This window comes from Rhinatrema bivittatum, chromosome 8, assembly GCF_901001135.1.
Source record: "Rhinatrema bivittatum chromosome 8, aRhiBiv1.1, whole genome shotgun sequence".
NCBI classification, from domain to species: Eukaryota; Metazoa; Chordata; class Amphibia; order Gymnophiona; family Rhinatrematidae; genus Rhinatrema; species Rhinatrema bivittatum.
The window spans coordinates 8,043,834-8,071,054 of NC_042622.1; the positions used below are offsets into that span (position 1 = coordinate 8,043,834).

At 48.2% G+C, this 27,221-nt stretch overlaps 1 pseudogene; it reads right to left on the reverse strand.

Annotated features, from left to right (window-relative positions):
* Positions 1-783: 783 nt before the first annotated feature.
* LOC115096745 lies at positions 784-25,504 on the reverse strand (annotated as a pseudogene).
* Between the last annotated feature and the right edge of the window lie 1,717 nt (positions 25,505-27,221).

Here is a 27,221-nt window from a genome sequence, read left to right on the forward strand (position 1 = left end):
TGTGTAATCATGCGAGCCCAACGTCTGGTAATTAATGGTCAGCATGGAGAGCTGGACCCCGATCAGCAGAGCTGGGAACTCTCAGGATTTCACCCTGAGACTTCAGGGACTTTGCGTCAGTTGCAGGGTCTCGGGGGAAACACTGGAAATCTCTCTGTATACAGCTCAGCCACTCCCCTTCCTCAGTAAACCTGCAGAGAACAGAAGTGGGGGCCGAGCCTGGAGCGGACGCTGCAAGCAGCCTGTGGGGAGAAACTGGAGAAAGGCTGCAAGACACAGTGACAGTCTCAGTCTCTGGCTGTGCTTCCAGGACGTGGGACTCCCTCAGCCCAGGGTAGAGTGAGGATATGCAAGTCATGGAGCTGAGACCTATAGGGGGAGGGAGCAGCAAAGAGAGTGCTGGGATCAGGGAGAGAGGAAGGAGAGGTTTGCTGGGATAATCTGGGGAGGATGGACAGGTGATGGTGGGTGGAAGAACGAGAGAGAAACTGTGAGGGTGGGGGATGGAAGAGAAAAAGATGATACATATTCAATTCCTACCTCTCCCACTACCCCCTGCCCTCTGCTAATCAACAGCAATCTCAGGGTGAGCACAGGTCTGTGATTAGTGCAGCACATGCAATGCGCCCAGCACCTCCTCATCTTCCACCTTTGAATCCTTCCAACCTCCGTCCTCTCCCCAGTCAGGCTGAGATGGGGAGAGCAAGCACTGAGCCCTGGATGTGACTCCCTCTGACTATAGGGAGGTAACCCACGGAGCCGGCTGCCCACCCTTGCACTTACCTAGGGAGGGAGCAGGGCCATCGGGCTGGGATCCTGCGTGTCTCTGTCCCTGGGATCCCGCGTGTTTCTGTCCCTGGGATCCTGCGTGTCTCCGTCTCTGGGATCCTGCGTGTCTCTGTCCCTGGGATCCTGCGTGTCTGTGTCCCCGGGATCCTGCGCGTCTCCGTCCCCGGGATCCTGCCTGTCTCCGTCCCCGGGATCCTGCCTGTCTCTGTCCCAGGGATCCTGTGCGTCTCTGTCCCCGGGATCCTGCGCGTCTCCGTCCCCGGGATCCTGCGTGTCTCTGTCCCTGGGATCCTGCCTGTCTCCGTCCCCGGGATCCTGCGTGTCTTCGTCCCCGGGATCCTGCCTGTCTCCGTCCCCGGGATCCTGAGTGTCTTCGTCCCCGGGATCCTGCCTGTGTCTGTCCCCGGGATCCTGCGTGTCTCCGTCCCCGGGATCCTGCCTGTCTCCGTCCCCGGGATCCTGCCTGTCTCTGTCCCCGGGATCCTGCGCGTCTCCGTCCCCGGGATCCTGCGTGTCTCTGTCCCTGGGATCCTGTGTGTCTCTGTCCCCTTTCTTTTACATTTGGAAGAGGGACTGGTGGGGCTTTTATGCTTTCCTAGCTCTCCGTTTGGCCACGCATCCTCTCCATGTCCACGCTGCCTGCTCCGTGGATGCCGCTGTGCCACGCACAATCTTTCAGTTAAAGCAGGTGCACCTTGAGCTTGAGAAGCTGGGAAGCCTGCAACAACCTAACCTCTCCCTCTCCTAACACCTAACCTCTCCCCCTGCTCTCCCTCTCCTAACAACACCTAACCTCTCCCTCTCCTAACAACACCTAACCTCTCCCTCTCCTAACAACACCTAACCTCTCCCTCTCCTAACACCTAACCTCTCCCCCTAACCTCTCCCCCGTGCTGTAAGAAGCTCACTTTCTGACACAACATATCAGCAGCTGGACACAACGGGGCCGATTGTAAAAGGGTTAAGCGCGTGATATACGTGCGTAACCCTTTACAACCCTCTCCTGCGCGCACCGAGCCTATGTCCCAGGGCTTGAAGAAAGGGGCGGGGCAGGGGACCGAGGCCTTCGTAGGCGTAGGTTGCACGTACTCGGCTGGTGCGCGCAACCTACACCTGCCGTAAATAAAATAAATAAAGGTGGGGGATTTAGGTAGGCTGGGGGGGGGGGCATAAGAACATAAGAAAATGCCATACTGGGTCAGACCAAGGGTCCATCAAGCCCAGCATCCTGTTTCCAACAGAGGCCAATCCAGGCCATAAGAACCTGGCAAGTACCCAAAAACTAAGTCTATTCCATGTAACCATTGCTAATGGCAGTGGCTATTCTCTAAGTGAACTTAATAGCAGGTAATGGACTTCTCCTCCAAGAACTTATCCAATCCTTTTTTAAACCCAGCTATATTAACTGCACTAACCACATCCTCTGGCAACATATTCCAGAGTTTAATTGTGCGCTGAGTAAAAAAGAACTTTCTCCAATTAGTTTTAAATGTGCATCAAAAAAAATTCTTGAATTATCCCTTCTTACAACTAACTCCTCTCCTAATCTTGAATTTTCCGTCTTCAAATCATCTCACCTACAATTAGGCCTCATCTATGGTCCTCCAGGCCGTCTTGACTCTGATCCTTCTCCTTTAATAGAATATATAGCTACCCACATCAACACGGACTCACCAGCCATATTGCTTGGAGATTTCAACCTTCACATAGATGCTAATCCCCGTTCCTCCAACTGTGAAATTTTCATCAACACTCTCAACTCCATGGGCTTCCATCAACTAATAAACGAACCTACCCATAAAGCTGGTCATACCCTAGATCTTATCTTTATTAATCAAGGTTTATCCCTCTCGGCTCCAGCAGTTTGCTTGCCAATCCCATGGTCAGATCACAAGTTGATCCACACCTCTTTAGCAATTCACCTCCCAAGCACTACTACCTCACTAAAAAACATCGGTTCAATTCAGAAAACTATGCAACCAGGAAACCCTCATTATTCATCTATCGGAGGAACTAAAACACATTAACATATCTGATGCTGACTCAGCCCTCGCATCCTGGTCCTCTATAACTAAAAAAGTTGCAGATCAGACATGCCCTCTTATCTCCAAAACCATCAACTCTAATAAAGAAAAGAAAAAGCCATGGTATACCCCTGAACTTAAACATTTAAAGTGGGAACTTAGGAACAAAGAACACATATGGAGAAAAAATTAGGGATGTGAATCGTTTTAGGACGATTAAAATTATCGTCCGATAATTTTAATATCGTCTTAAACCGTTATGGAACACAATACAATAGAGATTCTAACGATTTATCGTTATAAATCGTTAGAATCGTGAGCCGGCACACTAAAACCCCCTAAAACCCACCCCCGACCCTTTAAATTAAATCCCCCACCCTCCCGAACCCCCCCCCAAATGACTTAAATAACCTGCGGATCCAGCGGCGGTCCGGAACGGCAGCGGTCCGGAACGGGCTCCTGCTACTGAATCTTGTTGTCTTCAGCCGGCGCCATTTTCCAAAATGGCGCCGAAAAATGGCGGCGGCCATAGACGAACACGATTGGACGGCAGGAGGTCCTTCCGGACCCCCGCTGGACTTTTGGCAAGTCTTGTGGGGGTCAGGAGGCCCCCCCCAAGCCGGCAGGAGATCGACTGCAGGAGGTTGTTCAGCGAGGCGCCGGAACCCTCGCTGAACGACCTCCTGCAGTCGATCTCCTGCCGGCGCCATTTTCCGTACGAAAACGATTCGCGGCGGGAAATCGCTCCCTGACCCCCGCTGGACCTCCAGGAACTTTTGGCCAGCTTGGGGGGGGCCTCCTGACCCCCACAAGACTTGCCAAAAGTCCAGTGGGGGTCCGGAAGGACCTCCTGCCGTCCAATCGTGTTCGTCTATGGCCGCCGCCATTTTTCGGCGCCATTTTGGAAAATGGTGCCGGCTGAAGACAACAAGATTCAGTAGCAGGAGCCCGTTCCGGACCGCTGCCGTTCCGGACCGCCACTGGACCCGCAGGTTATTTAAGTCATTTGGGGGGGGGTTCGGGAGGGTGGGGGATTTAATTTAAAGGGTCGGGGGTGGGTTTTAGGGGGTTTTAATGTGCCGGTTTTGCGATTTTACGTTTTTTTCGATTTTTCACGATTTTTCACGATTTTTCACGATATTTTACCCCCCCAAACGGCAACAATACGATTCCCTCCCCCTCCCAGCCGAAATCGATCGTTAAGACGATCGAGGACACGATTCACATCTCTAGAAAAAATCCTACTTCAGAAAACAACTCAGCCTTCAAAACCAGCATGCACCAATACCGGATCGCCATCCTACAGAAAAAAAAAGATTTCTACTCTCGAAAAATCCACCACTTCATCTATGATCCAAAAGCCCTTTTCTCCCTGGTCTCATCCCTCACTAAACCACCCACTACCATCATTCCGGACGAAAAATCTGCAAACAAAGCCGAGGAACTTGCAATCTTCTTCAAGGAGAAAATATCCAACCTACTGAAACCACTCCGGAATCATAAAAATACTTCCCCCCAACCACCTCTCTCAACATCAACTCCACTTCAGACTTCAAGCCTGGAAGCCTTCGATCCAGCATCCTCTCTAGAGATTGAAAATATTCTTAAAAAACTTAAACCTGCATCCCACCCGCTTGATTCGATTCCTGCTAATCTGCTCATAGCTAGTGCCAAAGTTATTGTAAAGCCTATTGCTCAAATCATCAATGCCTCCCTTACACAGGGCTTAGTGCCATCCCCACTCAAACTCGCTATCCTAAAACCCCTTCTAAAAAAGCCAAATCTCTCTCCGGAAAATCCAGCCAACTTTCGGCCAATAGCCAATCTCTCTTTTATAGCTAAAATCCTGGAAAGATTAGTCAACCATCAACTCTGCGAATTCTTAGATGACAACAACATTCTCGCCACAACACAATTTGGCTTCCGCAAATCCCGAAGCACTGAATCCCTTCTCATTTCACTAACCGACAACATTCTTTTCAACCTGGAGAAAGGGCAACCTTGCCTTCTGATCCTCCTTGATCTATCAGCGGCATTTGACACTGTAAACCACAAGATCCTCTTAGACCGACTAGCAGAGATTGGTATCAAAAACACTGCATTCAATTGGTTTAAATCCTTCTTACAAGACAGGTTCTATAAAGTTAAGATCAACAACTATGAATCTCAACCGATCAGTTCTAACCTTGGCATCCCTCAAGGATCCTCATTGTCTCCGACCTTATTTAACATTTACTTGCTTCCTCTCTGTAACCTACTTTCTAAGCTAAATCTAATCCATTACCTTTACGCCGACGATGTCCAAATTCTCATTCCTATCACCAAATCCTTGCAAGAAACTCTTCACTTTTGGAATTCATGCTTCCTCTCCATATCAAATCTCCTTGCTGATCTCTGCCTAATTCTCAACACCAACAAAACTGAATTCCTCCTAATCACCCAAGAAGGCAACTACCAACTCTCCAACACTCTTCCTTTGGCATCACCTCCTCTATCTCCTCGGGTCAGAAACCTAGGAGTCACTATGGATAACCATCTGAATTTCAAAAGCTTTATCAGTAACACCGTGAAAGAATGCTGCTTCAAACTCCAGGTTCTAAAAAGACTCAGACCCTTACTACACCCCCAGGATTTCAGATCAGTCTTGCCAAGCAATCATATTTTCCAAAATTGATTACTGCAACTCTCTGTTACTTGGGCTCCCAGCTGTCTCCCTAAAACCTCTACAAATGCTCCAAAATGCCACTGCCAGGATTTTAACCAAAGCAAAAAAAAGGGACCACATAACCCCAATCTTAAAGAATCTCCATTGGCTCCCTATAAAATATAGGATCTTCTACAAAACCCTCTCATCCATCCATAAATCTATTTACAAAGCCACACACCTCGACCTCAGGATCCCATTCCAGCTACACTCATCCTCCCGTTCATTGAGATCAGCGCAAAAAGGCTCTCTAAAAACCCCTCCACTCAAAATTTCGTCAAACAAAAGAGCCCTATCCACAGCAGGTCCTATCCACTGGAACTCTCTACCATCAGATCTTAGACTTGAACAATGTCCCATCACATTCAAAAAAAGACTTAAAACTTGGCTTTTCACTCAAGCCTACGCCTGAGTTGATTTTCACAATACTCTCCCTCCTGGACAATTTCATTTCATACCACTTTATTCAATAATACTAGAATTAATTGCAAATCCATCTTGTCAAGTTTCAAATACTAGATACTCGATTGATTCATTCTAATCGCCTGTCTATAAGATTGCTGTTATTTATTTGTTGTCTTATTATGTGTTATTTAATTCAATTTTCTCCAAGTTCATTTTCCTGTTCTATGTAAGACTCATATGTTAAGTCATCCCAATGTTATATGTAAACCGAAGTGATTAGTAACATTGTTACCAGAACCTCGGTATATAAAAAAATGTTAAATAAATAAATAAACAAATAAATAAATAAATAAATGCTAACTTCATGGAGTGCCCCCTAGTCCTTCTATTATCCGAAAGAGTAAATAACCGATTCACATTTACTCGTTCAAGACCTCTCATGATCTTAAACACCTCTATCATATCCCCCCTCAGCCGTCTCTTCTCCAAGCTGAAAAGTCCTAACCTCTTCAGCCTTTCCTCATAGGGGAGCTGTTCCATTCCCTTTATCATTTTGGTTGCCCTTCTCTGTACCTTCTCCATCGCAATTATATCTTTTTTGAGATGCGGCGACCAGAATTGTACACAGTATTCAAGGTGCGGTCTCACCATGGAGCGATACAGAGGCATTATGACAATTTTCTTTTATTCACCATTCCCTTTCTAATAATTCCCAACATTCATTTTGCTTTTTTGACTGCCGCAACACACTGAGCCGACGATTTCAATGTGTTATCCACTATGATGCCTAGATCTCTTTCTTGGGTTGTAGCACCTAATATGGAACCCAACATTGTGTAATTATAGCATGGGGCGGAAGGAAAGTTCCCTCCAAGGCCTCTCTAATTTCAGAGCGGCCTCGGAAAGCCATCGGGGCTCCCCTAGGGCTTGACGAAATTTTATAACATGTGTGCAGTTGCTCAGAAGATCCATTTTTCAGCTTTCTGTGCTGTATTCAGGAATGAATGTATCAGTGAGACATTTGTATGGGGCTCTGAAAATTCACTCTTCAGCTGTCCATGTGTGTGATGCCTGCACAGGGCTCTGAGGACAATCATCATATGCCATATTTTACTTAAATTCCTAACAATTTTTTATTTTATTTATTATTTTTATATACCAACATTTTGATCTCAATTGAGATATCGCACCGGTTTACATTCAGGTACTGTAGGTATTTCTCTATCCCCAGAGGGCTCACAATCTAAGTTTTGTACCTGGGGCAATGGAGGGTAAAGTGACTTACCTAAGGTCACAAGGAGTGACAGCAGGACTCGAACCCTGGTCTCCTGGTTCATAGACCACTGCTCTAACCACTAGGCTATTCCTCCTCCCCCAATGGAAGCAGTAAAACTAGTCTGAGGTTGGATCCTCTTTACACTCTAACATCTCTTAAGAATTAAATCAGAGCTAGAAGGAGAATTTAATTATCTGATGTATTTGCTGGTGGTTTTTTCTGCTTTATTTGTAGTAAAAGAGATGCCCTGGATAGTCCCCAGTCTTAGACTCAGGAAAAAGCAAAATGTCTTGGGTAATCTGGAAGAAAGTGTTCGTTTCCCGGACGTGTGCTCACGATGGCTGTGCTAATACCTCACATAGATTGTGCATGAGGAATGGGAGTCGAGGATGCAGGCATTAGGTCCTGGGTGGACAGTTGCATGTGTAACACTAGATGGCAGAAGTAAACTACATTTACAATACAGCGAGCTTAACAGTACAAAAAGACACAAATAAATTGTGTGATTTCTCTTGCAAGCAAAGAACAAGTCTGGATGCCTCTTGCAAGAAGAGCTCAGGCTGCAACATGTTCTCTTACAACAGTAACACAGAGGCCAATATTCAGAGCCTCTGTCTGGTTAAATTCCGACTTAGCCACACAAACCACGAAATTTAAAAATCCCACCATGCTGACTGGCCCTCAGTTTTTATCTAGCTAAAAATGTATCTGGCTTTGTCAGGGTGAGGTGGTGCTTTCTGGAGCACTGCCACTTATCTGGCTAAAATCGTCAGAGGGATAGCTGTGTTAGTCTGATGAAGCAAAAATGAAAAGAGGCAGGTGGCACCTTATAGACTAATCAGTTCATTCAGGTATGAACTTTCTAGGACAGAGCCCACTTCGTCAGATGCATCTGACACAAGGTGGGTGGCACCTTATAGACTAATCGATTCATTGAGGTATGAGCTTTCTAGGACAGAGCCCACTTTCTGATACATCTGACATGAGGTGGGTGGCACCTTATAGACTAATCAGTTCATTCAGGTATGAACTTTCTAGGACAGAGCCCACTTCCTGATGCATCTGACATGAGGTGGGTGGCACCTTATAGACTAATCGATTCATTCAGGTAAGAGATTTCCAGGACAGAGCGCACTTCCTCAGATGCATCTGACACAAGGTGGATGGCACCTTATAGACTAATCAATTCATTCAGGTAAGAGATTTCCAGGACAGAGCTCACTTCCTCAGATGCATCTGACATGAGGTGGGTGGCACCTTATAGACTAATCGATTCATTCAGGTAAGAGATTTCCAGGACAGAGCTTACTTCCTCAGATGCATCTGACACGAGGTGGGTGGCACCTTATAGACTAATCGATTCATTCAGGTATGAACTTTCTAGGACGGAGCCCACTTCCTCAGATGCATCTGACACAAGTTGGGTGGCATCTTATAGACTAATCGATTCATTGAGGTAAGAGATTTCCAGGACAGAGCTCACTTCCTCAGATGCATCTGACATGAGGTGGATGGCGCCTTATAGACTAATCAATTCATTCAGGTATGAACTTTCTAGGATGGAGCCCACTTCCTCAGATGCATCTGACACGAGGTGGATGGCGCCTTATAGACTAATCGATTCATTGAGGTAAGAGATTTCCAGGACAGAGCCCACTTCCTCAGATGCATCTGACACGAGGTGGATGGCACCTTATAGACTAATCGATTCATTGAGGTAAGAGATTTCCAGGACAGAGCTCACTTCCTCAGATGCATCTGACATGAGGTGGGTGGCACCTTATAGACTAATCGATTCATTCAGGTAAGAGATTTCCAGGACAGAGCTCACTTCCTCAGATGCATCTGACACGAGGTGGGTGGCACCTTATAGACTAATCGATTCATTCAGTTATGAGTTTTCTAGGACAGAGCTCACTTCCTCAGATGCATGAATTGGAGTACTACAATAAATTGGTTAATCTATAAGGTGCCACCTGCCTCATCATTTTTATCCAGCAAAGTTAGGCAGATAAATGCCAATATTCACTATTATACAGCTAAGATAGCTGGCTAAATTTAGGTCTGCCAGAAAGCAGATAAACTTATCCAGCTAACTTTCTGATACCTGGGTATGTTCAGCGGCATGCCTGCAGTGCTGAATATCCAGAATCAGATACATTTATTCAGCTAACTCTCTGAATATTGAGCTCATAGCAGATTATGGCAGAAAGTAACAGAACATAAGATGTGCCATGCCGGGTCAGAATACGGTCCATCAAACCCAGCATCCTGTTTCCAATAGTGGCTGGTTCGGGTTACAAGTACCAGGTATATCCCAAAAAGTAGATCTATTTCTTACTCACTCCAAGAGATAAGAAGTGGTTTTCCAGAAGTCTACCTGGCTAAGAATGTTTTATAGACTCCCTCCAGTACCTTGTCCAAACCTCTTTTAAACACCGCTATGTTTGATGCCTTGACTACGTCCTCTGGCAACAGATTCCACAGCTTGATAGTGCACCAAATGATAAAGTACTTTCTACCATCTGCTGGTTGTTAGTTTCACGGAGTGTCCCCTTCTTTTAATATTATTTGAAAGGGTAAATAACCATCCTTTATTTACCCTTTCCACACCAATCATGATTTCATAAACTTCTATCATGTCCTCTCTGTCATCTCTTCACCATAAAGATTCCAATGTGCATTTTGTTTCTTGCAGAATATCCTGCTTGACTCTGTGCCACCCGTCCACTATTTGATCTGCCCTGTCAATGTGGCCCCTGCTTGACCACTAGATGGTTACTGGTCAAGTAGGTTACTGGGAGTGCAGAGGTATTCTATAGTGTATAATGTAGTGCTTGCTGCAAAAGGAAGCTCACTAAGAGGACAAGCGGGCGTGAGGGCCATGAAGCTGAGTGACAGAGTGGTCTGGCTCATTAGGGTGTAGGTAGATACTAAGGGGGGCGTATAAAATGCGCTTTCCATGAAGATTTTGGTGTTATGGAGTTGGGAAGACTCTGAGAGAGTAGAGAGATGTAATAGGTATCACCCTCAATGGTGCCACTTTTGTTGAGGAGTTCAGGTGCTTCCACAACCCTCAAGGAAGCCTGTGAGAAGTGAGAGAAGTGAAGAAGCTGGAAATGTAATAGAGTCCTACAGGACCACAGAAAACGTGGTCCCTTGTGTGGAGCTTCTGTGGAGGGCCAGGGCAAGTGCATCTCCCTCAGTACAGGGGAGGAGTTTTCATGGACTCCTTCCTGGAAAAAAAGAACTTAGGGAAGAGACTGTGTGTTGTTTTGGGGCCACAGAGGACCTGGAAGGTTAGAGAAAAGAAGAGCTAACCTTGGGCGAACTGTGATTTTATGAGTTTTGAATTGGTATTCCTGCAGTTTTCTGCTGTACTGAACTGTGGACTCTGGGTGTTGTTTTTCTTTCGCTGAACTGGTTATTTTCAAAGTAAACTGTTCTTTTCTTTTGGAGCACAACTTTGGTTGGACTTTGTGGTTTTTTGAAGTTAATCCTTGGCCCAGGTTGGTCTTGCAAGTGAGACTGCCCCCAACCCATGGACCTCAGAGAAATGTCCCCCACCCTGGTTGAGTGGTGCCTAGTGGCTCTCCAGGGCTGGAAAAGCAGACCCTAGCACAAGTGGGGTTACGTTGATATAATTTCTACCCTGGTATCGCAGTGTCCCGTTAGTAATCCTCCTTCCACCAGGTCTCGGAGATGCCAATTATATCCACATCTTCATTCAGGCTGGGCATTCTGACTCTCCAGGCTTACAAGTCAGACTTCTAGCTTCACATAAAGACATTTCAAAGTATATTTTTTTTATTTGGGAGTGGATTACTATCACAATGCAAGAAAGGCTGTCTGATGGACTAGTGTGTTTATATTATTTATCTGAATATAGAACATAAGAAAATGCCACACTGGGTCAGACCAAGGGTCCATCAAGCCCAGCATCCTGTTTCCAACAGTGGCCAATCCAGGAAATAAGTACCTGGCAGGATTCCAAAAAGTCAATTGATTCCATGCTGCTTATCCTAGGGACAAGCAATGGATTTTCTTCCAGGATATTGTCCAAACCTTTTTTTAAACCCAACTGCACTAACATCTTTCACCACATCCTCCAGCAATGAATTCAAAAAAGATTCTGAAACAGTTCCAGACATGCACCTGTCAAGAGAGAAAGGTGACTTGACTTCCTCCTCTATCACCTAAATTCAGTTGCAGGCATGAGTCCTGCCCCAGCGAACTCAATTTGTAACCTATCATTAAAATCATCCATTGTACCTGAAGACTGGAGGATAGCAAATGTAACCCCAATATTTAAAAAGGGCTCCAGGGGCGATCCGGGAAACTACAGACCGGTTAGCCTGACTTGAGTGCCAGGAAAAATAGTGGAAAGTGTTCTAAACATCAAAATCACAGAACATATAGAAAGACATGGTTTAATGGAACAAAGTCAGCATGGCTTTACCCAGGGCAAGTCTTGCCTCACAAATCTGCTTCACTTTTTTGAAGGAGTTAATAAACATGTGGATAAAGGTAAACCGGTAGATGTAGTGTACTTGGATTTTCAGAAGGCGTTTGACAAAGTTCCTCATGAGAGGCTTCTAGGAAAAGTAAAAAGTCATGGGATAGCTGGCGATGTCCTTTCGTGGATTGCAAACTGGTTAAATGGACACATAAGTAGCTTGAGTGTATAAGGCTAAAGAGGTTTCCAGGCTTCCTTAAAATAATTAGTAGGTACAGTACAGTTCACCAGATATTGTCTCACAATGAAATAAAGTAAAATGAACACAAGGTTAATAAATGTAGAGAATTTTATAAGTAAAGGTTTTTATTTTTTTTCAGGTAAGAATTAAATTGGCAGATGGAAATAGTAATATCCAGATTCAAAATGTGTAATATCTCAATAGTCAAAAAGATAATCGTAGAACTGGCTACCAGGAAAGAAGTCAGCAAAATATAATAAACAACAGCACATTTTTCAGATAAGTAACCATGTTTTCTCTTACTGTGTTCTTGTATTTCAGTGAATGTGTCTTTTTCTATGTTTTATTTAAGAACGGATTCTTTATGTGCTTTATCTCTTAACAGTGACTCGAGGGAGTTAAAGGATTCTCACTGCAGGTCAGTATTGTTTTGTGTGTAAACTCCTACTCTTTCTATTTCTTTGTCTTTATGTCTGTCTCTTTGTCTTTCTTTCACTTCCTCTTCTTTTACTAACTAATGTCTTTCTCTGCTGGTGCACATTTAGCTTGGTCTCCCTTGACGCAGAAGCTTGGGGATGGGGCTTTAGGACCCCAAGAAGTAGAGAAGCTTTAGATGGAGGGGTCCGAAGCTGAGGTTTGTTGTTAGAGAGCTTTGCAGTACTTACTACACTAACTTTAACAACTGAAAAAGAAAAACAAACTATCCTTTCCCCACGCTCGTTGCCTTCCACTTACTGGATGTATACTCAGTGTGTCCAGGTGGCTAAGTGTACTGATGCTGCTAGCTAAGTAAAAGAAAAGATAATTAAGTATCCGTAACTAAGGGGGTCATTTTCCATAGCTTTCGCACACGAAAGATAGGGGGATCGGGGCGAGTCGGCCCCAGAAGAGGAGGAGTCGGGGCGGCACTGGGGCCGACGCGGCGGAGACATCGCCGGTGGCGAAAGGTAAGGACCCTTATCACTGCCAGTTTCGTGTAGTTATTCGGTGTGAAAGCCGGCGGCCGGCGCACCGCAGTGGTGCGTGGCTGCCGGCTTTCGCAGGCCCGCCCCCCGCTTCACCCCTCCCCACCCCCCGGTACCATGTGATTCTCCCATCCTGTGTCTATGGAAAAATACAGTAGTGCAGTGAGGGGAGGGCCAGGGGGGCCATGGGCCCCCAGGTGCCAGGCTGTAGGAGGTGCGCGGGATAGAAGAAGACGCCCATGGCCGCTGGGGAGCCCATCCTGCCTGGAGACTGAAGAGGAGGAGGCTCGCAGCCATCAAGGGATCCTATCCCACCCAGCGGCAGAAGAGGAGAAGGCCCATGGCTGCTGGGAGAGCCCATCCCACCTGGTGGCAGAAGAGGAGAAGGCCCATGGCTGCTGGGAGAGCCCATCCCACCTGGTGGCAGAAGAGGAGAAGGCCCATGGCTGCTGGGAGAGCCCATCCCACCTGGTGGCAGAAGAGGAGAAGGCCCATGGCCGCTGGGGAGCCCATCCCACCTGGTGGCAGAAGAGGAGAAGGCCCATGGCTGCTGGGAGAGCCCATCCCACCTGGTGGCAGAAGAGGAGAAGGCCCATGGCTGCTGGGAGAGCCCATCCCACCTGGTGGCAGAAGAGGAGAAGGCCCATGGCTGCTGGGAGAGCCCATCCCACCTGGTGGCAGAAGAGGAGAAGGCCCATGGCTGCTGGGAGAGCCCATCCCACCTGGTGGCAGAAGAGGAGAAGGCCCATGGCTGCTGGGAGAGCCCATCCCACCTGGTGGCAGAAGAGGAGGAAGCTTGTAGCCACCTAAAACAGGGGGGCACCGACAGCAGTGAGTCGGGATGTGGCGCACCATGGGGGAAGGTGCAAGCGACTGCCAGTGGACCCAATCTGACCAGCGGCTGAAGAACAGGGAGAGAGGCCATGCAGCCACCAGTGGACCTCATCTAACGGCAGCTGAGCAGAGGACACCCTTCCCCTTGTCTATGCAGGCCTGCTGTATTACAATTTGCAAGAGTAGCACGTTCTGTATGCTGATCTCGCCATGCACATCATCAGCATGGAGGAAGTGCTAGCCCCGCAAATTTTTAATATCACGGGGCCTGCACAGAGGAGGCAGAAGCAGCGATGAGTGAACAACTTCTCTCCAAGAGCCATGCGGCAGCAGCAGCAGCAGCAGAGGACAGAGAGGCTCTGAGGCTGCCGACAAAACAAAGAGAGGGGGGCCTACCTTCGGTGTGTGAATATGTATGAATGGGAGCATGTGTGTGTGTGTGTGTGTGTGTGTGTGCGTGAGAGAATGGGTGCCTGCCTGGGGGTCTGTGTATGTGAGTGAGAATAAATGAGTGCCTCCCTAGGAGTCTCTCTGTGTGTGAGAGAATGAATGGGTGGCTGCCTGGGGGGGTCTGTGTGTGTGTGAGAGAATGAATGGGTGGCTGCCTGGGGGGGGTCTGTGTGTGTGAGAGAGAATGAATGGGTGCCTGCCTGGGGGGTCTGTGTGTGTGTGAGAGAATGAATGGGTGGCTGCCTGGGGGGGGGGGGGGTCTGTGTGTGTGTGAGAGAATGAATGGGTGCCTGCCTGGGAGTCTGTGTGTGTGTGCGTCTGATTATGAATGGGTGCCTGCCTGGGAATCAGTCTGTGTGTATGTGTGAGAGAATGAATGGGTGCCTGCCTGGGAGTCTGTGGTGTGTATGTGTGTGAGAATAAATGGGTGCCTGCCTGGGTGTGTGTGTGAGAGAGAATGAATGAGTGCCTGCCTGGGGTCTGTGTGTGTGAGAATGAATGAGTACCTGCCTGAGGATCAGTCTGTGTGTATGTGTGAGAGAATGAATGGGTGCCTGCCTGGGAATCAGTCTGTGTGTATGTGTGTGAGAATAAATGGGTGCCTGCCTGGGTGTGTGTGTGTGTGTGTGTGTGTGTGAGAGAGAATGAATGAGTGCCTGCCTGGGGGTCTGTGTGTGTGTATGTGTGTGTGAGAATGAATGAGTGCCTGCCTGGGGTCTGTGTGTGAGAGAGAGAATGAATGAGTGCCTGCCTGGGGGTCTGTGTGTGTGTGTGTGTGTGAGAGAGAGAGAGAATGAATGAGTGCCTGCCTGGGTATGTGTGTGTGTGTGTGTGTGTGAGAGAGAATGAATGAGTGCCTGCCTGGGGGTCTGTGTGTGTGAGAATGAATGAGTACCTGCCTGGGGGATGTGTATGTGTGTGTATGTGTGTGAGAATGAATGAGTGCCTGCCTGGGGGTCTGTGTGTGTGTGAGAATGAATGAGTGCCTGCCTGGGTGTGTGTGTGTGTGTGAGAGAGAGAGAATGAATGAGTGCCTGCCTGGGGGTCTGTGTGTGTGAGAATGAATGAGTGCCTGCCTGGGGGTCTGTGTGTGTGTGAGAGAGAGAGAGAATAAATGAGTGCCTGCCTTGGGGTCTGTGTGTGTGAGAATGAATGAGTGGCTGCCTAGGAGTCTGTGTGTGTGTGAGAGAGAATGAACGGGTGCCTGCCTGGGAGTCTGTATATGTGTGTGAGAGAATGAATGGGTGTCTGCCTGGGAGTCTGTGTGTGTGTGAGAGAATGAATGGGTGTCTGCGTGGACGTCTGTATGGGTGACAGCCTATGTGTGTATGTGGGAATCTGGAAGATAAGTTTTTGTGTGTGGGGAGGAGAGGGTCTTAGATCCTGTGTATGAGAGTGTGAGGGTGTGTATGAGAACATGTATGTATGTATGTATGTGTATGTGATACTGTATGTGTGAGAATAAACATGCAAGTGTAAGTGTAAGAGAGATAGAGGATATAGTTTGTGTGTCCCTCTAACCCCCCAATCCTCAACAATCTCAGTGACTGGAAATCAAGAGTTCCCAGGTATGGACAGCAGGGACTTTTTAAAAATCCTTTTTAGTTTTAATTATTGGGTGTTATTCAATATGTGTGCTGTTTTGAAATATTTTATTGGTGCTTGGGAAATTTTAAAAAATGCATATGACTTTAATTAATAGAAGTTAGTCCATTTGTCACTAGTTTTAAAATATTCTTCTATTACTTATAATTGATGCTTTATATTTCTTGATTTTGGAATGGTGGTTCTGTTTTTCCCTTGTTACACGCAGAGTCTGGCTTCTTGGGGTTTCCATTTCAGTTTTTGTCTGCATACTGCTGGTTCTAATTTGTGATCCTTTGTTCTGTGTATGGGGTAGATCTGACCGAGATGAGAGATTCTGCTAGTGTGTAGTGTCTGTGTGGGGATCTGTAGCGATCGGGTTTGTTTTGTTTCCCCAGTAGGTGGTGTATTGGTATTCTAGGGCCCAGTGTCATATTTACAGTGCTGCTTTTTCACAGGTAGGGTTCTTGTCTGAGTTCTTGGTGTTACCACTGTTACGTTACGATATGTTTGCTGTATATATTTTGAGTGTCTTTTTCCTAGGGTTTTGTATTAGTTCATAATGGGTTTGGCAGTGGAAGAGGTTTGTGCTGCCTGTTTGGATGTGGTGTTGTATCTGCTTCTCTTTGTGTTTATCCAATTGCTCCTTTCAACAACCTGAAGAGAAAGAAAACTGGAGTTGGGTAGCAGTGTGATTGCCTGCTGTTTGGCAAACAGTTTAACAGCTGATTGGTTGGTGAGAGACATATACGTACATCATATACCTCCACCCTCCCAACTTTGATGGGTGGAGGGCCCAACAAATTGTATGGATGGAAAGGGGGTCCATGGCTCAAAACGTTTGCTCACCCCTGGCCTAAAATGCCATGGTCTTTCCTTCTCACCTGCGCAGCCCAGAAAAGGAAGTGCTGGGTCTATGCAGGTGGGAAGGAGAGGTCATGCAGTCGTGGCTAGAGAAAAGAACAGCGTGTCCTCTGTGCCTTATTAGCCCTGGGCCTGCAAGGTGCTGGACCTCAGGAGGAGCAACAGCGTGTGCCTCCCCCCTCCACCGCATTTGCAGGAAACAGTGCGGCATCAGCCCCTGTGGCTTCAAGAAAAAGAGGCTGCTGCTAGACTTCTGCTTCTGATGGGAGGAAGTGAATGTGTCTGATGGGGAGGGGGGAGGAACTGAGCATATTTGTGTGTGTGTGTGAGAGAGAAAGAGAGCATATCTGTGTGTATGTGGGAGACAGAGCTTGTCTCTGTGTGCATGTATGTCTGTGAGAGCAGGTCTGTGTGTGTGAGAGCATATCTGTCTCTGTATGTGTGTGAGAGCATGTCTGTGTGTGTGAGAGCATATCTGTTTCTGTGTGTGAGAGAATGTCTGTGTGTGAGAGCATATCTGTCTCTGTATGTGTGTGAAAGCATGTCTGTGTGTGTGAGAGCATATCTGTTTCTGTGTGTGAGAGAATGTCTGTGTGTGTGAGAGCATATCTGTCTCTGTATGTGTGTGAGAGCATGTCTGTGTGTGTGAGAGCATATGTTTGTGTGTGTGAGCATGTCTGTGTGTGTGAGAGCATATTTGTCTGTGTGTGTGTGAGCATGTCTGTGTGTGTGAGAGAGCATATCTCTGTGTGTGTGTGAGCATGTCTGTGTGTGTGTGAGCATGTCTGTGTGTGTGTGAGAGCATATCTGTCTGTGTGTGTGAGCATGTCTGTGTGTGTGAGAGCATATATGTCTCTGTGTGTGTGAGCATGTCTGTGTGTGTGAGAAAGCATATCTGTTTCTGTGTGTGTGTGAGCATGTCTGTGTGTGTGAGAAAGCATATCTGTTTCTGTGTGTGTGAGCATGTCTGTGTGTGTAAGAGAGCATATATGTCTCTGTGTGTGTGTGAGAGCATGTCTGTGTGTGAGAGAGCATATCTGTTTCTGTGTGTGTGAGAGAGTGTTGTGTCCATCGCGGCTGCGGCATCTCCACATCGTCCTCCTACGGCGTCCTCGGACCAACTCGACGCTGCAAGCCGCCATGTTGACCAGATGCCTAAGGGCGCGCATGCGCACGTGGCCTGACTGATATACCGGCGTTGGCGCGTGCCTCAGGGGCGTCCCTCTGAGATGATGTCATCAGCTCCAGATATTTAAGGTCTCAGGTTTTGCTAACAAGACGAGTTAGCAAGGGATTGGTTTACCCGGCTTCCTCCAGGTCGCTGTGGATGGGATTCGCTCTCCGCAACCCTAGCTACTCTGCCTCCTCGGACTTCACTAGAGGTACCTGCTCCTCAGGGGCCTCGCTCTCTTTTTCTTTTCAGGTCGCAGTCAGGAACTGGTACTCGCTCGAGGGCCCACGTCCCGGACCAGCTCCTGAAATACCACTTCTGCTAAGAAGTCATCGCTGCTTACAACATCAGTTTCCATCTCTCTCTCAGAGCTTTCCCTCGGTCCAGGTACTCGCTCCTCGAGGGCCCACGTCCCGGACCAGCTCCTGAAATACCACTTCTGCTAAGAAGTCATCGCTGCTTACAACATCAGTTTCCATCTATCTCTCAGAGCTTTCCCTCGGTCCAGGTACTCGCTCCTCGAGGGCCCACGTCCCGGACTTGTTCCTGGATACCACTTCTGCTAAGAAGTCATCACTGTTTACATCAGTGAGTTTCCATCTATCTCTCAGAGCTTTCCCTCGGTCCAGGTACTTGCTGCTCGAGGGCCTAATGCATACCAACTCCTGGGCTGCCTCAAGAAACTATTATGTGTTACCATCAAGGACTTGTTCCAGAACTCTGCATCCCCTGCCTCTCACTTTCCCTACAGCTCAGCCACCTTGGGATCGCTGTCCCAGTACCTGAGGGACTGCAGCCCAGCCGGGCGCTTCCAGCTCACTACTGCCACCTCTGGTGGTTTAATATACTGTCTAATAAAAGAACTGGTGTGTGTCTGTCTCCTACACTAAGCCTGACCAGTGCTCCCTCTCGGGATCTCCCCCGAGGGCGTGGTCACCTGCCACTGGTCCAAGGATCCACCCACAACTATTCTAAAAAGTAACAGATTGCCATCTCCAACAACTCCGTTAATAACAGATTGCTAATTCCCAGTTTAACAACAGAGCTCTAATAGCAGAGAGCATATCTGTCTCTGTATGAGCATGTCTGTGTGTGTGAGAGAGCATATCTGTCTGTGTGTGTGTGTGAGAGCATGTCTGTGTGTGTGTGAGCATATCTGTCTCTGTATGTGTGTGAGCATGTCTGTGTGTGTGAGAGCACATCTGTCTCTGTGTGTGTGTGAGAGCATGCCTGTGTGTGTGAGAGAGCATATCTGTCTGTGTGTGTGTGTGAGAGCATGTCTGTGTGTGTGTGAGCATATCTGTCTCTGTATGTGTGTGAGCATGTCTGTGTGTGTGAGAGCACATCTGTCTCTGTGTGTGTGTGAGAGCATGTCTGTGTGTGTGTGAGCATATCTGTCTCTGTATGTGTGTGAGCATGTCTGTGTGTGTGAGAGCACATCTGTCTCTGTGTGTGTGAGAGCATGTCTGTGTGTCTGAGAGAGCATATGTGTGTGTGTGTATGTGTGTGTGAGAGATCATGTTCTGTGATTTAGCATGTGTGTATATATAAGAGAGAGGAGAAGACTGTGAGTAACAATTCCTCTCCTCTCCCCTGCTAATCCACAACAATCTCAGGACATCTGGAAGTCAAAAGATCTCAGGTATGGACAGCAGGGGTTTTATCTTTCTTTTAAGTTTTAAGTTTTGGGTGATGTATGTGACTGCTGTTTTGAAATATTTTATTAGTCTTTGGAAAATGTATATGAGTTTTATATTATTGGATGTTATTCTTTTTGTCAGCTGTTTTGAAATATTCTTTTCATTAGGATGGTTTTACTTCTATTGATTTATATTTCCCGATTTTATTGTTTGATGTTTTATGAAGATTTGTAATATTTCTGTTTTTCCATTGTTGCACTGCATAATAGTCTGGCCTGTTACGATTTACAGTTCAGTTTTTGCCTGCATGTTTGTATGACTACTTTATGATCACTTTATTCTGTATTTGCTGAGGGTCTGACTGTGTTCTGCATGTGTGATTGAGGTTATGTATTCTGCTAATATGTCGTGTCTATGTAGGGATATATAGAAGCTTGGATTGTTCTGTTTTCCCAGTAGGAGGTATATTGGTGTTTTAGGGCCTGGTTTAATGTATGCAGGGTCACCTTTTCAGAGGGTTGCAACTGTTTGAGTGCTGGCGGTTGGTGCTGTGTGGACTGGTAGGTTTATTATATTGTAAATGTAATTTAGTTTGCTTTTTGCTTTCTGAGGACCAAGCCCTCAACATGCATTACAATAGTCCTACCATATGTGTTACAAGGTCTTTTGGGCTTTTATGCAGGGTTTTCTGGTTGACACCACAGCTGTGCATGTAAATATAATACACATGCTGTTGTGATATGTTTACTTCAAAAGACTGTACTTTGACTGTGTTTTTTCATGTAAAAACTTTTATTACAAATGCACAATTTGAAATTGTGTGTGGAGAGGGCCATGGTAGGGGCAAGACTGGGCACAAAGCTGTAAGATTCACTTAGGGTGCCTAATACCCTTGCACTGACCCTGATTCATAAAAGAATACAAATTAAATGTAAACAAAAAAAAGCAGAATGAGGAGGGGCCAGCCCAGTAATTGTTTGCACAGGGATGCAGAAAAGTTAGCACTGGCCTTACATGGCGGCGCCCTATGGTGATGCGCTGGCGGGGTTCCCATCCCACCCCAGTGAAGAGATCCCGTGTGGTGATGCGCTGGCGGGGTTCCCATCCCTCCCCATTGAAGAGACCCCTGTGTGGTGATGCGCTGGCGGGGTTCCCATCCCTCCCCAGTGAAGAGACCCCGTGTGGGGATGCGCTGGCGGGGTTCCCATCCCTCCCCAGTGAAGAGACCCCGTGTGGTGATGCGCTGGCGGGGTTCCCATCCCTCCCCATTGAAGAGACCCCCGTGTGGTGATGCGCTGGCGGGGTTCCCATCCCTCCCCAGTGAAGAGACCCCCGTGTGGGGATGCGCTGGCGGGGTTCCCATCCCACCCCAGTGAAGAGACCCCGTGTGGTGATGCGCTGGCGGGGTTCCCATCCCACCCCAGTGAAGAGACCCCGTGTGGTGATGCGCTGGCGGGGTTCCCATCCCTCCCCAGTGAAGAGACCCTGTGTGGTGATGCGCTGGCGGGGTTCCCATCCCTCCCCATTGAAGAGACCCCCGTGTGGTGATGCGCTGGCGGGGTTCCCATCCCACCCCAGTGAAGAGACCCCGTGTGGTGATGCCCTGGCGGGGTTCCCATCCCTCCCCAGTGAAGAGACACCGTGTGGTGATGCGCTGGTAGGTAATGGGAGGAGAAAGTGGGAGCCCTGCAGGAGAGACAACACTGAACACTTTGTGCAAGGAAGTTGCAAATATAAGGTAGCGATGTCTTTTCATGGATTACAAACTGCTTAAAAGACAGGAAACAGAGAGTAGGATTAAATGGACAATTTTCTCAGTGGAAAAGGGTAAACAGTGGAGTACCTCAGGGATCTGTATTGGGACCGGTGCTTTTCAATATATTTATAAATGATCTGGAAAGGAATACGACGAGCGAGGTTATCAAATTTGCGGATGATACAAAATTATTCAGATTAGTTAAATCACAAGCGGATTGTGATACTTTGCAGGAGGACCTTGGAAGATTGGGCATCCAAATGGCAGATGAAATTTAATGTGGACAAGTGAAAGGTGTTGCATATAGGGAAAAATAACCCTTGCTGTAGTTACATGATGTTAGGTTCCATATTAGGAGCTACCACCCAGGAAAAAGATCTAGGCATCATAGTGGATAACACATTGAAATCGTCGGCTCAGTGTGCTGCAGCAGTCAAAAAAGCAAACAGAATGTTAGGAATTATTAGAAAGGGAATGGTGAATAAAACGGAAAATGTCATAATGCCTCTGTATCGCTCCATGGTGAGACCGCACCTTGAATACTGTGTACAATTCTGGTCGCCGCATCTCAAAAAAGATATAATTGCGATGGAGAAGGTACAGAGAAGGGTTACCAAAATGATAAGGGGAATGGAACAACTCCCCTATGAGGAAAGACTAAAGAGGTTAGGGCTGTTCAGCTTGGAGAAGAGACGACTGAGGGGGGATATGATAGAGATGTTTAAAATCATGAGAGGTCTTAACGAGTAGATGTGACTCAGTTATTTACACTTTCAGTTAACAGAAGGATCAGGGGGCACTGCATGAAGTTAGCATGGGGCACATTTAAGACTAATCGGAGAAAATTATTTTTCACTCAGCGCACAAAAAAAGCTCTGGAATTTGTTGCCAGAGGATGTGGTTAGTGCAGTTAGTGTTGCTGGGTTCAAAAAAAGGTTTGGATAAGTTCTTGGAGGAGAAGTCCATTAACGGCTATTAATCAAGTTTACTTAGGGAATAGCCACTGCTATTAATTGCATCAGTAGCATGGGATCTTCTTGGTGTTTGGGTACTTGCCAGGTTCTTGTGGCCTGGTTTGGCCACTGTTGGAAACAGGATGCTGGGCCTGATGGACCCTTGGTCTGACCCAGTATGGGTCAGCTAGCTAAGCTGAGAATTCCACGGTTCAGCTTTATTTTAATGTTTAACTTGCCTTTAAACTTTATTGAGTCAAATACTAATTTTTGCATGCGCACCCGCACACTCTCTCTCTCTCATTCTCAAGCAATCCTGAGTAATTAGTTTCTCCCAGTAAGTGGGCGCTCCAGCAGCGAAGCCTCTCCCCCCCCCGGCTCCCGCCCTCTCACCTCAAGCTGCTTTTCTCCTTCGTGATGTCATCATCCTATCCACGTCATACAAAATAGTACCTGACCTGGGTAAATGTATTATTTAGTACCTCCGCATTTCAATAAAAAGTACTCTTGGGCAGCTAAAGTAGGACGAAAGGGGAATTTAGGAGATTTCTAAAGTGGGGGATAATTTGGACACCCTTACTGGGCTTTGATGCAAGCAAAGGAGGTCGCACGAGCCTGCAGGCTTCTCATCCCCGGGCAAGCGTCCCGTTGCCATGGAGTCGCCATGGCATCTCCGCGGTGACGGTGGCGGAATCTCTGCTCACGGATCTCGTTTAAGCGCCTCGCCCCATTCATTTCAATCGTAAAGGGAACCCCCGCCCCCCACACGGAAATCAATGAAAATAAATCACCACTAACGAGAGCCGCGGTGCATCCCCAGCTCATTCACGCCGCCCCTGCGTCCACTTTTATTAATAAGAAAGAAATTAAAAGCGTTAAAAAAAAAACAACCACCACTGTGCAACTCTGGGAAGAGCTGGTGCCAGGTGCGCCATGAGGAGTCCTGGCTTTACCGAGCTCACGTGGCAGCCTCTGCCCTGGTTGCCACCCGAATCGCCAGATTTTTAACTTCTTAAAGCGCTGACTTTATCTAGCGTGAGCTTAAAAAGTGCCTTCAGGCAGGACCGTGGCCACCCTCTCGCTGACATCATCGCTGTCCTCCGGGAGGACCCCCCTGGGCCTTCCCTTGTACGGCGCCGGGTGCCCCTCCCCGGCCACGTGCGCGGGCTTCACATCGCTCTGCACCCTCCTCCTCCCCCCCCCCCCTGCCTGCTTTATTTCTGCCGCGCGCAGGGACCTCGGCCTTCTCGCGCTCGCAGCCACGAGGCACCCGGGCTCTCCCACCAGCACCGGAGTGACCCGCAGGCTCATACATAGCACGAGAGGCCGCTCCCCGTAAAGAGTTCCAGTCCCGTGCTTGCAAAGCTGCCCTCAATAGCCGCGTTGTAAAGCTCTAGTTACGTATCAGTTAATGGAATAAGTTGCCACGGGGTATTCTAGCTTGCAGTTAAATTAGGAAGATAATTTATCCGACTAACGGGCCGATACAGTATAGTGCGCTCCGGGTTTGGACACACGTTTTCAACGCGCTATTGAAAACGCGCGTCCAACCCCCCGGAAACTAATAGCGCCCGCAACATGCAAATGCACGTTGATGTTATTCCCATGCGATACAGAAAGTAAAATATTTAATTTCGGCCGGCACCGGGGAAGTGTATAGAAAAGCAGAAAAAACTGCTTTCTGTAACCCGCCGACTTAATATCAGAGCAATATTAAGTCGGAGGTTCCAAAATAATAAAAAAAAAAATTTAAAGCGGCCCGTGTAATGGACGCCGGCAAAATTGAGTGACCGTCTTCCAACCCGCTCTCCCGACGAGCGCCCAGGCCTCTCTCCCGGGCGCGTGATTCAGTAAAGATATGCAAATTAGGGCCCACGGTAAAAGGCTCTAGGGACCCTAGCGCGTCCCTAGCGCCTCCTTTTCGACAGAAGCAACGGCTGTCAGCGGGTTTGACAGCCAATGCTCAATTTTACCGGCATCAGTTCTTGAACACGCTGACAGCCACGGGTTCGGAAAACGGACGCTGGCAAAATTGAGCGTCCGTCTTCCAACCCGCGGGCAGATTTAACATTTTTTTTTACATTTTTTTTTATTTTTGGGGCCTCCGACTTAATATCGCTATGATATTAAGTCAGAGGGTGTACAGAAAAGCAGTTTTTTCTGCTTTTCTGTACATCTGCCTCGGGCAGGCGTAACTTTTGCAATAAAGGTGGGGGGGGGGGGGGAATTAGGACCGGGGGGTGGGTTAGTTAGGGGAAGGAAAGGGAAGGTGGGGGGCGCTGGAAAGAAAGTTCCCTCCGAGGCTGCTCCGATTTCGGGAACGGAGGCAGGCTGCGCGGCTCAGCACGCGCAGGCTGCCAATTTTGCGCAGCCTTGCGCGCGCCGACCCCGGATTTTAAAAGATACGCGCGGCTACGCAGTTATCTATTAAAATCCGGCGTACTCTTGTTTGCGCCGGGTGCGCAAACGCGTACTTTTTAAAAATCTGCCCCAAATTGTGCAGCCAAGCTGCACATTTTACTCTCAGAAATTAACGCCCGGCCAAAGGCAGGAGTTAATTTCGGCCAGCACCGGGAAAGTGTACAGAAAGGTCTGTCCCAGTAATCCCTGACGGGCCTTGCAGATTATGAATGCCACACTGGTCCTGAATTTTCAGCTTTTTAGCCAGGAAAGGAGTCGGGTAATGGAAAGCAAAGATGCATGCCCAAGGCACCAGCACACTCCCTATCACAAACTCCAAGCAGGTTGATCATCATGTCAGCCGCAACCCCGACTGCCACCCCACCCGCCAGGGTTGCATTCTGTCGGAGCCCTTTTTATCCATCAGACTGGACATGGCAAACGCAGTTAATGTACAGGCGCTTGGGCCAGTGAAAGTGTGCAGGGCAGCCTGGTGCAGCTCAGCTCCAGGATGTGCAAGTACCAAGTTGGCCAAAAGATCCAGAGGAAGAGGGTACCTATCAGAGATAAAAGGTCAGACTGGGAGTAGCTGACCGCCTTGGGATGCTAAGTCCTGGTCAATACAGAACTTGTAGGACGCTCAGACCAAAATAGCAAGCAAACGTGGATAGAAATGGCCCCTCCGCCATCAGCGACCTGGAAGAATTCATTGAACTATTCGTTGACAGCAAAGAGGGGAATTTCAAACATTGTCATGAAGAGGAGCTGTACAGGACTAGTTCTGCCCAGCACAGCCGCTACAGAGATCAAGAGGGTTACCCAGGCAAACTCAGCACCCAGGGTATGCTCTGGGGTGATACAGATCTTGCTATCCCAGTAATGGTAGAAGAACCCCTGAACAAGCGGCGCCCCCACTGGATGGAGGAGCTGGCAGCGAGAACATTGAAAGCATCGGCACTAAATCCATAGATCTTCCTGCCAGAAGGACGCATTGTCTGTACATCCCTGACGTGTGGAAAGACGACGCACAGCCGGCTGCCGCCCTGGTTTGTGTTGTTGGTCTGGGTGATGGTAACAAGGTGTTAGGAGCGCGGCTCGTCACCCTGACGCCACCCATGCCGACTTCCCAGCGCCGCCGAGCGTGGCCTCTCACGCCACCAGCCTGCTCCTGCCCCAGGCATCCATAGGTGCACGCACACAGCTCCTCCCTTTAAAGGGCCCTCGTCGGGGGGGGGGCCCCTCGATGACGTCATTCAGCCCTTACTATATAAAGGCTCCTCAGACTGTGCTCCAGTGCCTCAGCAACGGGTCTCCTACGCTGGCCGTGCAGTGCTGGTGCTGCTTCCTTCCTGCGGTCCCCAGCTTTACCTCGTCTCCTCGCCTGTCCTTCGTATGACTGCTGGATTTGACCCTTGCCTGGACCTTGACCAGTCTCACCTGCCTCTGACCCTGGATCAACGCCTTCCCTATAGCCACAGAGACTCTCACCTTTGACCTGCTGGCCCCCTAAAACCCCAGGGGAAAGGGGTTGGAATAGGTGACGCTCCCAGTCTGTCTCTTCCCTGCGTGGCTCCGCCAGAGCATACAAGGCCTTTCCCCGTAGGTTGAGCCCATCTCGCCACAGCAGCAAGGGCCCACAGATCTTACACAAGGCTCCCTAAAGCAACATTAGTAAGACAGGCAAGCTCCAGCGCCAGCATAGGGAAACCATTCTGCATACTCTGCACACAGGGAAGTCAGCCTGCGTTATTTATGTGTTCTGCCCCCAGACACAGGAAACCCACGGGCTCTTCCCACTGACTGACAGGGGTCCTTAAGCAATTAACGGATTCTAGATGTGACCTTTCACCACCAATACTTCAGTGCTTATTAAAGATTATCTCTTTATCACCAGCCCAGCTGGGATAATTTAATGCTCCAGTAAGCAAATGCTTCATTATTATTCTTATTTTTGTAGAACTCCTGTAATGTACAAATTCTTTTCTACATCTGCTGGTAAAACTGTAAAAGGTCCGTGGAGTGAAACATCTCCACGTGTACTCTGTGGCCGACTCCTTACAGTCACAATTCTCAGAAATCACCTTCAGCCCTCACAACCTGTCGTAATCACTGTGGCCGGTGCAAAATGTTACCTAATGCAGGGTCCCCTGGTCTGGGACCCGCCCTCCCCAGCAAGGTTGGAGGCAGTGTCCACATTAACTCTGAGCTGCCGTCTCTTAGCCCAGTTTCAGGAGGGAGATCTCATGCCAGTGCATCCCCATCCTGATGCATTCTGGGACCTGCAGTGCTGACGTCAATGGGTGGGATCAGACTATACGTCCCACACTGCACTGGGAAGTGGAGAACTCACTGGCTCTGTAACAGACCTGGGCCCCCTCTCATTATTCCTGAGTGCAGCTCCAGTACGAATGCTTTGAAAATCCCCTCAGGCTTGGCGCTTTCTTTGCTGTGACGGGACGGCGAGGCGCTGGCAGAGGAAGGGGCTCGGGAGAGGCTGCCTGCTATTCTGCTCATGGCACGGGCTCCTTTTTTGCTCTTCCCTGGCTTCTTCTGTCTTTCTTTCCTTGGGTTAAAAACCCTGAGTCCGCCCTGGAGCTGTAGAAAGATGATTCTTCTCTGCCCAGTCTCCTAATCTAGGGGATCGCTGAGTCCAGAGAAAGGCAACTGCAGTGCGCCAGGCCTGCTTTTCAGGGCATCCACAAGGAATCT